This window comes from Hevea brasiliensis, chromosome 18 (genome assembly GCF_030052815.1).
Source record: "Hevea brasiliensis isolate MT/VB/25A 57/8 chromosome 18, ASM3005281v1, whole genome shotgun sequence".
NCBI lineage: Eukaryota > Viridiplantae > Streptophyta > Magnoliopsida > Malpighiales > Euphorbiaceae > Hevea > Hevea brasiliensis.
Window position 1 is genome coordinate 32,367,436 of NC_079510.1, and position 12,358 is coordinate 32,379,793.

Sequence of the window (12,358 nt, forward strand, 5' to 3'; positions counted from 1 at the left end):
TTTTTATAATTTTTCTTTTTTTTCTTTTTTTTTCTCTTTTTTTATATATATATATAAAGAGGAGAGAAATACACAAAGAGAATTTTCAATTGCTAGCATATTTTACAAAATACATAAAATGGAGGGACACTTTGATACTTTAAGCTTGTATCTTGTATCTTCTCTGGATGATTGTCCCTAAAAATACCACCCCCAAACTCATTTCCTTTAATTACTTTGGGTATATTTCTTTTAATTTGAATGACAATAATAAAAAGTACATACATACTAGCATTTTTACATCATGATAAGCATTTCTTCTCCCTTTTATTATTTTTTTTTCTTTCTCCTTTTTTTTTCTTTTTTTTTTTATAGTGTACCTAATATTATAAATAATTATTCTCATGAAAAGGGTTGGAGTATTTGGTTCATTGGCTAGGTAGCAATAAGGGTTTCAAGAAAAATTAGGAATTAGGAAAAAGGCCAAAGTTTTAAAATGAGAAGGTTTAAATCAAAGAATGCCTAATCATCTCTCTTTTCAAGTACAAGCTGGTATTTTGTCTTGAAAGGTTTAGAAAATTTGTTCTATGATTGGTGAGACATCACTTGACTACCTTTTATCCAATAACTCCCTCTAAACACTCAAATCTCTAAAGGACTAGTTGGGTGGTTTTTTGGCTAAGAAGATATAGGCAAGGGATAAACACTTCAAAACTTTACACCCCTTAGGAAACTTTCAATCCACAAACCCAACTTAAGGTAAGTCAAATCACTCTCATAAACAACTTCTCATTACTTAAGGGATTTGGCAAAAGATTTTATTTCATGGATGCATGATTCCTAAAATGAGCAATGCATTAACTAAATGGAAGAAATCTATTTGTATGCAATGTGTGCAATTTCTAAGTGATGTATAATGTTTATGTGAATGTGTTATGTATATGTATGTATGGATGTGCATGTAAAATATTTTTAATATATATACACAAATGGAATGGGATGAGATGTTCCTATACTCAAAATGTGAAAAATGTAGCAAAAATCATAATGCACACCCCCAAACTCAAAATTGGACATCGTCCTGCATGTCTAAGGTAGTGCAGCATGAAAACTCAAAGCAAAGAGGAATAACCAGGAATAGTTAAATTTAAAAGCAAAAAAAAAAGAGTTACCTGGTATAGAGCAGTGTTTTATCATGTAAAATGTGAATTTAAAAGATGATGGTGATACATAAGAAAGCTGCACAAGTTATGCAGAATAAATGCTTTGCAAAATAGGTATATAAAGAGACTGCACAAGTTGTGCAGTATAGCATGAGTTGCATAAGGGACTGCATAAGTTATGCAAAACAGTTGCATAAGGAGAAATATAAGTTGACAAATAGCTGCATAAGCAGTTTCATAGCCTGTGCAGTATATTAAATAGCTGTAACATAATGATATATCAAGGAAAAACTTGAAAACACCTGTAGAGGTATGTAAATATATACAATGTATTGACAAGTATGCATAAAAGAACAGCAAAGGCAAAGAGAAGCAATGAAAAACCAATGGAATAGCCATCCAATTGTATTTCAAGAAAACAGAATTCAAGACAGAGTAAAATTATTCCAGCACATCTAAAAAGAAAAGCTCTTAGAAGTTAAACAAGAGCAAGATAAAAACTAATCTATTTCTGTGGTCTTGCCCTTATCCAAAGCTGCTACTAGAGGACTGGATGGAGCTGGCTGTTGCTAAAGGGGTGGTTTTGGAGGGGGTGATGGAGGTGGAGGGGTTTGTTGTGGAGAAGAATCGAGATTGGGGGCTTGCATAGCGATGGGTGTGACTTGGAGAGGAAAGCCTTGAGGGGAAGGGGGAGGCATTTCCATGGTAGTGGTGGTCGATAATGGTAGGAATGGAGGAGGGAAGAAGAAAATAAAAGAGATAGAGGGAAAGTTAGGGTATCAGTCGGCGAAAAGGTAGGGGGGGGGGGTGAGGGATTGATGTAGAGAAAAATGAGAAGGAGGGTGGTTGTGAACAGTAATGACGGAAAGTGGGAGGTGGGAAAGTGGGTTGTGCGAAAATTTTGATTTGCATAGAACGTGCGAATTTTTGCGTAAGGGGAAAATAGGTGTGCATAATTTATGCAGGTGCTTGTGCAAGTTTCAACAAGAACGGAAATCCCAGTAAATTTGGTTATGCAATAGTGCATAAGCTATGCACTTGGTTATGCGAAATTCGGCAGAAATGAAAATTTCAGGATTTGAAGTTATGCAAGAATGCATAAGTTATGCATACACTTATGCAAGTTTCGGCAGAAATGGAAATGGCAAAAATTGTGGCGGTGCAGAATTGCATAAGTTATGCATGCCCTTATGCATATTTTGACAAGAAATGAAATGGCAAAAATTTAGTTATGCAGGATTGCATAAGTTATGCAAGAGCTTATGCAGGTTTTGGCAGGAATGAAAATTAAGGCAAAGTGAGACCCGAAAGCTGCATAAGTTATGTAGTTACTTATGCACATTTCAACAAGATTCAGATTACAATAAAAAAATACTTTGCAAGTTTGAAAAATACATGAGAATGAAGAAATGTAACCCTGTGAAGCATAAACCATGAGAAATTATCATAAAAAAACACATCAATATATGCAGAATCCATCGCAATTGCACCATACAAGCTTGTAGAAGTAAGTTCTGCATAAGAGACACTTGTGAATTATGCCATTTCAACTTAAACCCTGCAAATTAACATTCTAGCACATTAAAGCTCAATAAAAATTTACACAAAGTTGTATTTATCCACAAAAGAAAATAGGCTCTCCAAGTTATGCCAATAAAATGTAGCATGTGCACATTGAATCACACAACCCAATTAAGTTCAAAAGCACTAAAATGTTCAAAAGCACTAAAATGACCCACTTACCATCATATCAACATGATAAGCACAAATATGTAAAAGATACACGCCCAACCTCAACAAAGAAGCAAATAACATATGCTGCAAACCCTTTTTGCTGAAAAATGTTTCTGCATAAGCCAAGAAGGGGTCCTGCACAGGAAGTAATGAAAATAAACCAATCTTGGGAGAGTTAATGGATAAAATATCAGATTAAGAGTAACTCTCCAGTAGTGCAACAACCTTCATCCATTGAAATACATCTATAAAGGATGTCAAAAATTGAATTTGGGGAGATTTAAGACAAAAACAAAAGTAATGCAAATAAAAGTAAATCAACAAAAGCAAAATAAAAGAACTTGAGGTGCCTCCCAAAAGCGCTAATTTATAGTTCTTAGCTAGACTCTTGTCATATTTCATGGTGGCTGGAATTGGAATTTATTGCCTCTGTTTCCAATAGGTGCTTCAATGAATCTATACTTCATTTTCTTTCCATCACATGAGAAGATTCTTGTTGCTTTTTCTAAAAATCCGACCATTTCTTTCTTGACAACCTTTGGTGCATCTTTTTCTTTGAGAGATGGTTGCTTTACTTCGCTTTTCTCCACTTGCTCAACTTGAAAGATTGGTGCCATAGAACAAGGTGGATTACTATTCAAATGTTGTGCAAATGCAGCCTTTTGGATTTTCATCATTGATACTCCCTTTATGGATAAGACAACTTTCAAGAGAAAACTTCTAATAGCTATTTTTAAAGTGCTCTTTTACTAACTCATTAACTATATCAATTCTCAAACAAGAGTCTACATCTTCATCTTGCTTCTTCTTATCATTGCCAATGTTGAAGACTAAATGATCCTCTCTGAATCTGAGAGTAAGCTTTTCACCTTTGACGTCAATCAAAGCACCAGCTGTAGCTAGGAAAGGCCTCTCCAAAATGATTAGCATATGATAATCCTCTTCCATGTCCAAAATGACAAAGTCAACTGGGATGTAGAATTTTCCAACCTTCAGTGGTACATTTTCCAAGATCCCTTCTGGATACTTAATTGATCTGTCTGCCAACTGAAGAGAAATGTGGGTTGGCTTAAGATCTCCCATGTTGAGCTTCTCATAGATGGAGAGGGGCATAAGGCTTACACTAGCCCCTAAATCTCATAAAGCTTTTATAGAACATGATTCCCCAATGTGGCATGGAATTAAAAAACTCCCTGGATCCTTGAGCTTTGGAGGAAGTTTCCTTTGGAAGATAACACTGCATTCCTCAGTTAAGGTTACAGTCTCATAATCTTCAAGTCTCCTCTTATTTGAGAGAATTTCTTTCAAAAACTTAGCATATGAAGGCATTTGGGAAAGAGCATCAATGAAAAGCACATTTATATATAGCTTCTTCAAAACCTCTAAGAACTTCCCAAATTACTTATCAAGCTTGGCTTTTTGAAATCTTTGTGGAAAGGGAAGCTATGGCTTGTAAGGCTCTGGAGGTATGTATTTCTCTTCTTTCTCTTCAACCTCCTCTTTACCTTTTCTTGCACTCTCTTTTTCGCTCTCTTGTTTTTCATCCCCCTTAACATCTTCCTTATTTTCTCTCTTCTCAACTTTTTCACTGTTCTCATTATGCACTATTTTACCACTCCTCAGTGTGATGGCATGACATTGCTCCCTTGGATTTTCTGTTTGACTAGGAAGTTTCCCCATAGATTTGGTACTTGATGAGCATGCTTGTTGTGCAATCTGATTTTCCAGCATCCTATTGTGTGTCTGTATTTGTTCCAGCCTTGCTTTCATCTCTCTCATCTCTTCATCATGCTTAGTTTGATTAGCAAGAATTTATTGTAATAAAGCCTCTGTGGTAGAACTTTGTTCTTGCTGTTTTGGTAAAAGTATAGGATTTACATTCCTTTGTTGAAAACTAGGTGGTGGTTGCCTAGGTTGTTGGTATTAATGCCCTTATTGTTGTGGTGGAAAGTTCTGAGTTGAAGCTTGATTTTGATGATTCCCCCATGAAAAATTGGGATGATTCCTCCAAGCATATGAAGGATAATCTACTCTACAGCTCATTGTTCCTTCTGCATAAGCAACTTGTTGAGAACTTTCAGAGCATTATGATGAATTGACTAGCATACTTAAATCCTCCATTTTCTTAGCAAGGACATTAGTGAGTGCATCAAATTTGGCATTGATCATGTTGAATGGATCAAGCTCATACATTCCAGTAACTTGCCTCTTTTGAGTTGGAGATGACCCTCTTGGACTACTCCATGGATAAGTGTTTTTTGCAATTTTCTCTAACAAATCATAAGCTTCATCTTCATGCTTAATGATGAATTTCCCTCCAGTTTGAGCATCAATGATTCCTCTGATAGCAGGAGTGACATTTGTGTAAAAATTCTAGTTTATCATCCATTTAGGAATGGCATGATGTGGATATTGTCTCTCTAACTCCTTCCATCTCATCCATGACTCATAAAGAGTCTCATCTTCTCTTGGTCTAAAAGCAATCATTTGATTCCTCAACTCTTGAGTTTTTCCAGGTGGAAAGTATTGGGCAAGAAATGCATCAGTGAGTTGCTCCCAATTTATAATAGAGTTGTGAGGTAAAGAATCAAGCCAATTCAATGCTCTATCTTTTAAAGAGAATGGAATAGCTTCAATCTTGCTACATCATCAGATACTCCAGGTTGTTTTTGCATATCACAAATCATAGCAAAATTCTTTAGATGTGTGTGTGGATTTTTTGAAGGATGTCCCCCAAATTGGGAATTTTGAATCATTTGAAGAACCCTAAAATCTATCTTGTAGCTATTTGCATCAATTATTAGTCTTGTTATACTCTCTCTCAAGTCATCAAACGAGGAAATGCATGATCTATCATACTTTCCCTAGGCACATTAGCATTTACAACCTCTTCACCTTGGGCTGTATTTTCATTGTTTCAATCATTTCCAGCATTACCACCACTAATTCTAATTCTTTCATCAGCCATTTCTATTTCAATTTTAGTTACTCTCAAGGCTTCTTTCCTTTTTCTGTTTCTTTCTTGTTGGCTCTACAAAATTTCTCAATTTTAGGATTAAACAATAAGGATGTGTCACTTGTGCTTCTAGCTCTTCTCATAAAAGATTAAGAGTACCTAAAAAGAACAAACAAACACAAAAAATGAAAAGATAACAAAAGTAAAAAAAAAAAAAAAAAAAAACTATAAACGACTAAAATAATCAAGAATTCAATCTTAAACAAACAACTTCCTGGCAACGGCGCCAAAAACTTGATGTGTCCCAACCGCAGGTGCACGGGTTGTTCAAGTAGTATAGGAAAAAAAATATCATTCCCATGAAGAGTTGTGTTTTCTATTGAATTTTTGATGTAAAATAAAATATGTTAAAATTGTACTTTAATCAAATAAATAAAAGAAATTTGGGAATTTGAAGCATAAGGTATGAAAATGCAAAACTAAATTCAAACAATGACTAATTTAATAATTCACAAAATAAAGAAATTGATAATATTAATAATAAAAATCAATAAAATGAGATTAAACTAAACACTCAAAAGTAAAATTTTAAGCAATAATTGATAAAAGACGATTCTGGAGTTAAGGGTTCATATTTAAGTCATTTTGGGATTTTTCTAACTAGCCTAATCCATGAAATTTATGGGTTTAAAGGAGATTAATTCTAAAATCTTTTGAAAACATTAATTCTAAAATCTTTTAAAAACTCTTTCGAGTGAGACAAAGAGTGCCTTAATTAACTTAATCCTACTTTCGTGGAGTTAAAATTAACCAAGACCCATTAGGTTCTTTAATCAATCTATTTAAACCCTCTTAACCCTTAGTCTATTTCTAGATCTAAGTTAATTAAGTCCAATTTCTTGATTAACTATCACTTGGTTTTCTCCTTTCAGTGCTTCAACCAAGGACTAAGAACATAACTTAATAGGACCCTTTATTAAGCATGTGAATAAGCACACAAGAAATGGATTAAACCTCATAAATTTCATTAAATTGGGACTAACCTAGTTCAAATCCACAAAAAATAACTAAAATATTACATTCCTTACTCCAGAATCAAAGAAAACTACTCACAATCCATGTTTAACACAAGAAATTCTAAGTAAAAGAGGAAATAAATCATGAAAATAAACTAAAACTAAAGAAACCCGGTTGGAGAAATGTAGAAAATGGTGAAGAAGAGAAGAAGAAGCTGGATTCTGTTTCCCAAGAATGAAATTCGACAGCTCCTTTGTTTTTATGCCCCTTGTTTTGTCTTCCTCTCTTTCTTCTTATCCCCAAAAATGAGGTAAGGGCACTATTTATACTTTCTGACAAATAACCCTAAAAATGGTGTGTTTAAGGAAGGGATTCATGTGTAAAAATTCTTCTGCTAGCTCATTATGAAGATTTGCACAAGTTGTGCAAGCTTCTTATGCAGACAAATTTGGTGATTTCAGGTGCTTCCCATGATGTTGCATAAGTGATGTGTGAGAGTGCATAAGTTATGCAGTAGCTTATGCTGTTTTTGGCAGGTTTAGGGGCTTTCTTAGTGAAGCTGCATAAGCAGAGTGTGAGATTGCATAAGTTATGTAGTTTTTTGCCACTTTGCATTCTTCAACTTTCAAGCTTTGTTTTTAATATCTTTGGCTATAGGAATCACTCCTCATTGGCATAATTTCTTTTTAGTCCCTCAAAAACACCATTTTACCTACAAAACAAAACAAAATCATAAATTAACCCAAAAATTGATAATTATGAAAAACTATCTAAATAACTAATAAAATTAGCTAAAAGTGACTAACAAGTGAATGAAATGGCCATGAAATCTAACCTAAATGACTATGCAAAATGCATGTATCAATACACCTTTCTATTTCTGTAATCTAAAGTGGCATAATGAGTTGACAATCAATTCATGCCCAAGATCACATCAAAATCCATCATCGGTAAAGGAACTAAATCTACCAGGAGGATCTTTTCGTCAATTACTACTAGGCTATCCAGAAAAACCATATCCATATCTATATTATCATTAAGATGGGTAGCTACAAACAGAGGACACTATAAAGTAGTAGAATTTCTATCCAATCTCAGAGCGAATATAGGGGAAATAAATGAGTGCATAGCACCCAGGTCTATTAAAACACGAGCCTCAAAAGAATAGACTGGAAGGATACCTGCCACCATTGCATTTGAAGCCAGAGCATCCTAGTGTGTTAAGGTGAAAACCCAAGCCTGACCTCTAAAATGAGATACAGAACCCTAAAACTGACCCCTATAACCAAATCTACCTCTAAAACTATGTCCTCCCTAACCATGGCCCTACTGACCACTAAACTAGCTGCTTGCCATACTAGAAGTATTAGGGTGTAGCTGGCAGGGTACATTAGTAATAGAATCCTGAGATCCCATCTGATACTCACTAAACATAGGGCATTCCTTGCCAAAGTGATCGAGCTAGCCACATCTAAAGTATCCTCCTGAACTCATCAAGTAAGGTCCTAAATGTACTCTCCCATATTGTGCACAAGGAGTAAAAGAAGAACCTAAATTTGATCTACAACTGCTATGCCTGAGCTCTATCCATTGCTAGAACCATATCCTGATCTGAACCCCCTAGATCTGTGTCTTAAGCCACCTTTCTTATTACCTTTGATTTTGCCACTATGTGACTTTGGCTGCCACCACCCATGGTACTCATATAGGGCATACCAGATGACCTTCAGCTTTGTTCTTCTTTACTCTACCTCTATCATCACCCATATAACTAATCTCTATCTGTAGGGCCCTATCTACCACCACATTAAAAGGTTGGCCAGATAGCATAGCCAAGTTCGCATATCTTCTATCCAGGCCCTTCAAAAATCTCTTCACCTTCATATTTTCAGTGCTCATGACAGTTGGGCCATACCTGCTCAATTTCAGAAACTCAGAAGCATACTCATCCACTGATCTCCTATTCTATTTTAAAGCTTCGAAGGCCCACTGTTTCTGATCCCTGAAGCTTTCTAGTATAAACTTGTTCATAAACAGCTCTACAAATTATGCCTAAGATAGCCCCTCAATTCGAGGGAGCACATAATCAGTCATCCATTGCCTCGGTATAGGCCCCAACACATGCTGGATACACTCAATCAGTCTCTTATTTGTCAATTGTAGCTCCACTCCTACCTCTTTGCAAGAGCACAAAAACTGATATGCATCCTCTGTAGTATCATAAATTTTAGGTGCCAACTTCTTAAAATTAATTATCTACTCATATGGCACAACTCTCTGAACTAAGGGCTGCTGTTGCGGAGGGTGAACCATATACTGGGCTATCATGTCTATGGTCCTCTGCAGACCTGCCAAGGTGGCTGCCATCGGATCCATAACACCCTGGGCCATATATGACTATTCCTGAGGTTGTGGCTGCTCTTCCTCCTGAGTAGCCCTAGGTCTCCTACCACACCTTCTTAAGACTGGTGCCTCATCCTGTGCCGATATCTCATCTAGCTCTTCCGGTTCTGGTGCCATGACGGCTCTCTTACCTTTATGCATTTTTTTTTCTAAAATTTAGCAGTATTAGCCCACAAAGCCAAAACAAGATACTATTCATATCTATAAATTCCTAAACACATACACAGGTACACAAGGCAGAAACTAGATGCGAGGATAACAAAACAAGGATGAACATGGATCCTATACTCTGCATGTGACCTCCTAACAAGACTCTTTTCAAAATCCTAGATGCACACTTTCCCATGAATCTGAAGTCTAAGCTCTGATACTAACTTTTTCATGACCTAAATTCTAGGCCAGACCGGCACTAGGACTTGAGTCAGCATAAGGCCCTTAAAACCCGTAGTAAGCCTAACTATCCCTAGCCCAACCATAAGGCCCATAACTATAGTCCAAATTCAAAAAATCAAAAGGACAGAGTCCTGTTATAAATTGGACTACTTAACACACGACTTGTAACACAAAAATAATTCATCTTGGGGAGCTCAGCTCACCTTCACAATCCTTAAAATAATAAATAATCGAATAGAAGCTCAGCTCCCTCACCTAAATTGAATACTCATCTCATACATTCCAACATATCCATATAATAGGTTTACAATTTCAAAAGAAATAGATTATTATAATCCCAACAAGATTAAAAACACTACTAGCACATGCAGAGTTCTAGATTATAAATCAAGGAAATAAAATTCAAATAAGTTACTGCTGTGTAAACCTACAAAAAAAGAAATAGGTTATTCATAAAAAGAATTCACCTGTTACTTGAGGAAAAATAATTGAACAGGAGTGAGCACTTGACTCATAGAGTAAGATACTGATTTTAAATATAATTTTTATAACTATCTAGAACTAATACATTGTCTGGATATGAAATGTAGCATATTAACATAGTATCAAATAATTTAGGCAATATTCACACAAAAGATAATTTGGAGCCCGCACACACCCGTGTGTCTCAACAATATATATACCTGTGGGAGCTGATCCCCTATACAGCTCTTTTAATTCCAATACTTGCCAGTGATATCAACTCGAGCTAACTTTCTCTTAATAATCTAAGTGCGAGAGTTAGCGAGATCAACTTAAAATCGTACTCACTCTGACTTATCCACATATAAGGATCGAGTCCCAGCAAGTCAAGCTCCAACCACGACTACCCATCCTACCCATATCTATAAACACACCACACGCACGCCAACACATGCACACAGCTCTAAATTACCTTAAAGCGACATCCACAATAGTTTCATCAAATAAAAATACAATACACGGTGTGTCAAGTATTTAACCATATAAATATATTTATAAGTGAATGCATGAGTATGTCTTGAATATATAATAATATTGAAATTATAAATAAAATCAATATTTACTCACAATATGCCAGATATCACTGTAGCAGCTGGGAGGAAGAAGAAAGCTAATTCTGATCACTTAAATAATTATATTAATGAATTCATCAGTATTGACACAAAACAAGAATTCAAAAAATTAAAAGACATCCTAGTTTGTACCAAAAACCCAACAGAGTTTTCCATGTATCTAGGACCTACCCAACTTACAAGGCAACCCAAATGGCACTTCTAAAACCAAAGGCCTCAAGCCCACATTAAAATAACATCATACGGCCCCTCCTGGGCCTGCCAAACCAGATGAAACTTATATAACTAGATAATTCAGCTATAGGCTTAAAACTAGCATTTTGTAAAAAAAACCATCTAAACCTTCTTCAAAAATTCTATAAACATGTCCTGCAGTCCTTAACGATGCGATTAAACTATTTCAAAAGGAATTATAATTTTTTGGCTGTCTACGAATATTTTATGAATTTTTATCCTAAGCTTGGCATTAGATAAATAGGGCAATTTAGAGTTCAGAGTTACCTACATCAATTTTAACATCGAAAATCCATCCTAGGTGTCTAAAAATGGTGGGAAGCACTGTAATATTAACCCACTTCTGAAATGGGTCCAGCAACTCTCCTGTCTGGCCCAAAAATGCTATTCCTGTCACCGGTGGAATTTCTGTGAAATGAGAATACCTATGTGAAGTCCACAATACTAGGAGTTAGAATATAATTTTTATTTAATTAAACAGACTCATTAAAGACCAAAAAAAATACTATAAAGCTAGTGGGACCTACCAAAATTTCAGTGTTAGAAAAATTTGAAATTTATTTTGTTGCGAAGCTCTCGTCGAGTGGAGCATGTTGGTGGCCTTGGAATCTTCGTGGGTTTCACGGTTTGGGAGAAATCTAGCTCAAAAGTCGAAATGAGCTAAAACTTCCCTAGCTTGATTTGCACAATTTACTCAATGAAAATTGGCATTCTATGTGTTTATGGGAAGTTCTTGAAGAGTACCGAAGCCCATAGTAAACCTGACTATTTCTATTCCATTCATAAAGCCCAATAAGGTAGCCTAATTTCAATAAAATAAACAGACAAAGTCCAGCCATAAATTGGACTATCCAATGGAGAGCATTAACTCACCCGATCTATAGCAAATAAAATCAAAAAAATGGGAAGCTCAGCTCACCCACACAATGCTCAAATCACAAATATCCACATTTGAGAGCTCAGCTCTCTCCATCATCAATAATAACATTTCATACATCCAAGCAATCTCATACAATTAATTTTACAACTTCAAAATTAAGTTAGTACAACCCAAATAAAAATACAACTATTAGTATATGCAGAGTTCTAAATTTAAATAAAAGACAATAAAGGTCAATCAAAATATTTTCTGTTTAAACCTGTGGGGAAAGAAAACAAGTTAATCTTAAATAAAGTCACCTGTCACCTGAGGAAAAATAGTTGAGTAGGGGTGAGCATTTGACTCAGAGAGTAAGATATTGATTTTAAATATAATTTCTATAACTATTTAAAACTAATGCATTCCTAAGTGTGAAATGCAACACTTTCACATAGTTGAAAATAATTCAACCAATATTTACACAAAAGATAATTTGGAGCACACACGCACCCATATGTCACATCAA

The 12,358-nt window shown here is 35.3% G+C and overlaps 1 non-coding gene across 1 annotated transcript; it reads left to right on the forward strand.

Annotated features, from left to right (window-relative positions):
- The first annotated feature begins 5,271 nt into the window (after positions 1-5,271).
- On the forward strand, positions 5,272-5,379 carry LOC131176218 (small nucleolar RNA R71). Its single transcript, XR_009146343.1, has one exon. It is a non-coding gene; the product is annotated as a small nucleolar RNA R71 (small nucleolar RNA).
- The last annotated feature ends 6,979 nt before the right edge of the window (positions 5,380-12,358 follow it).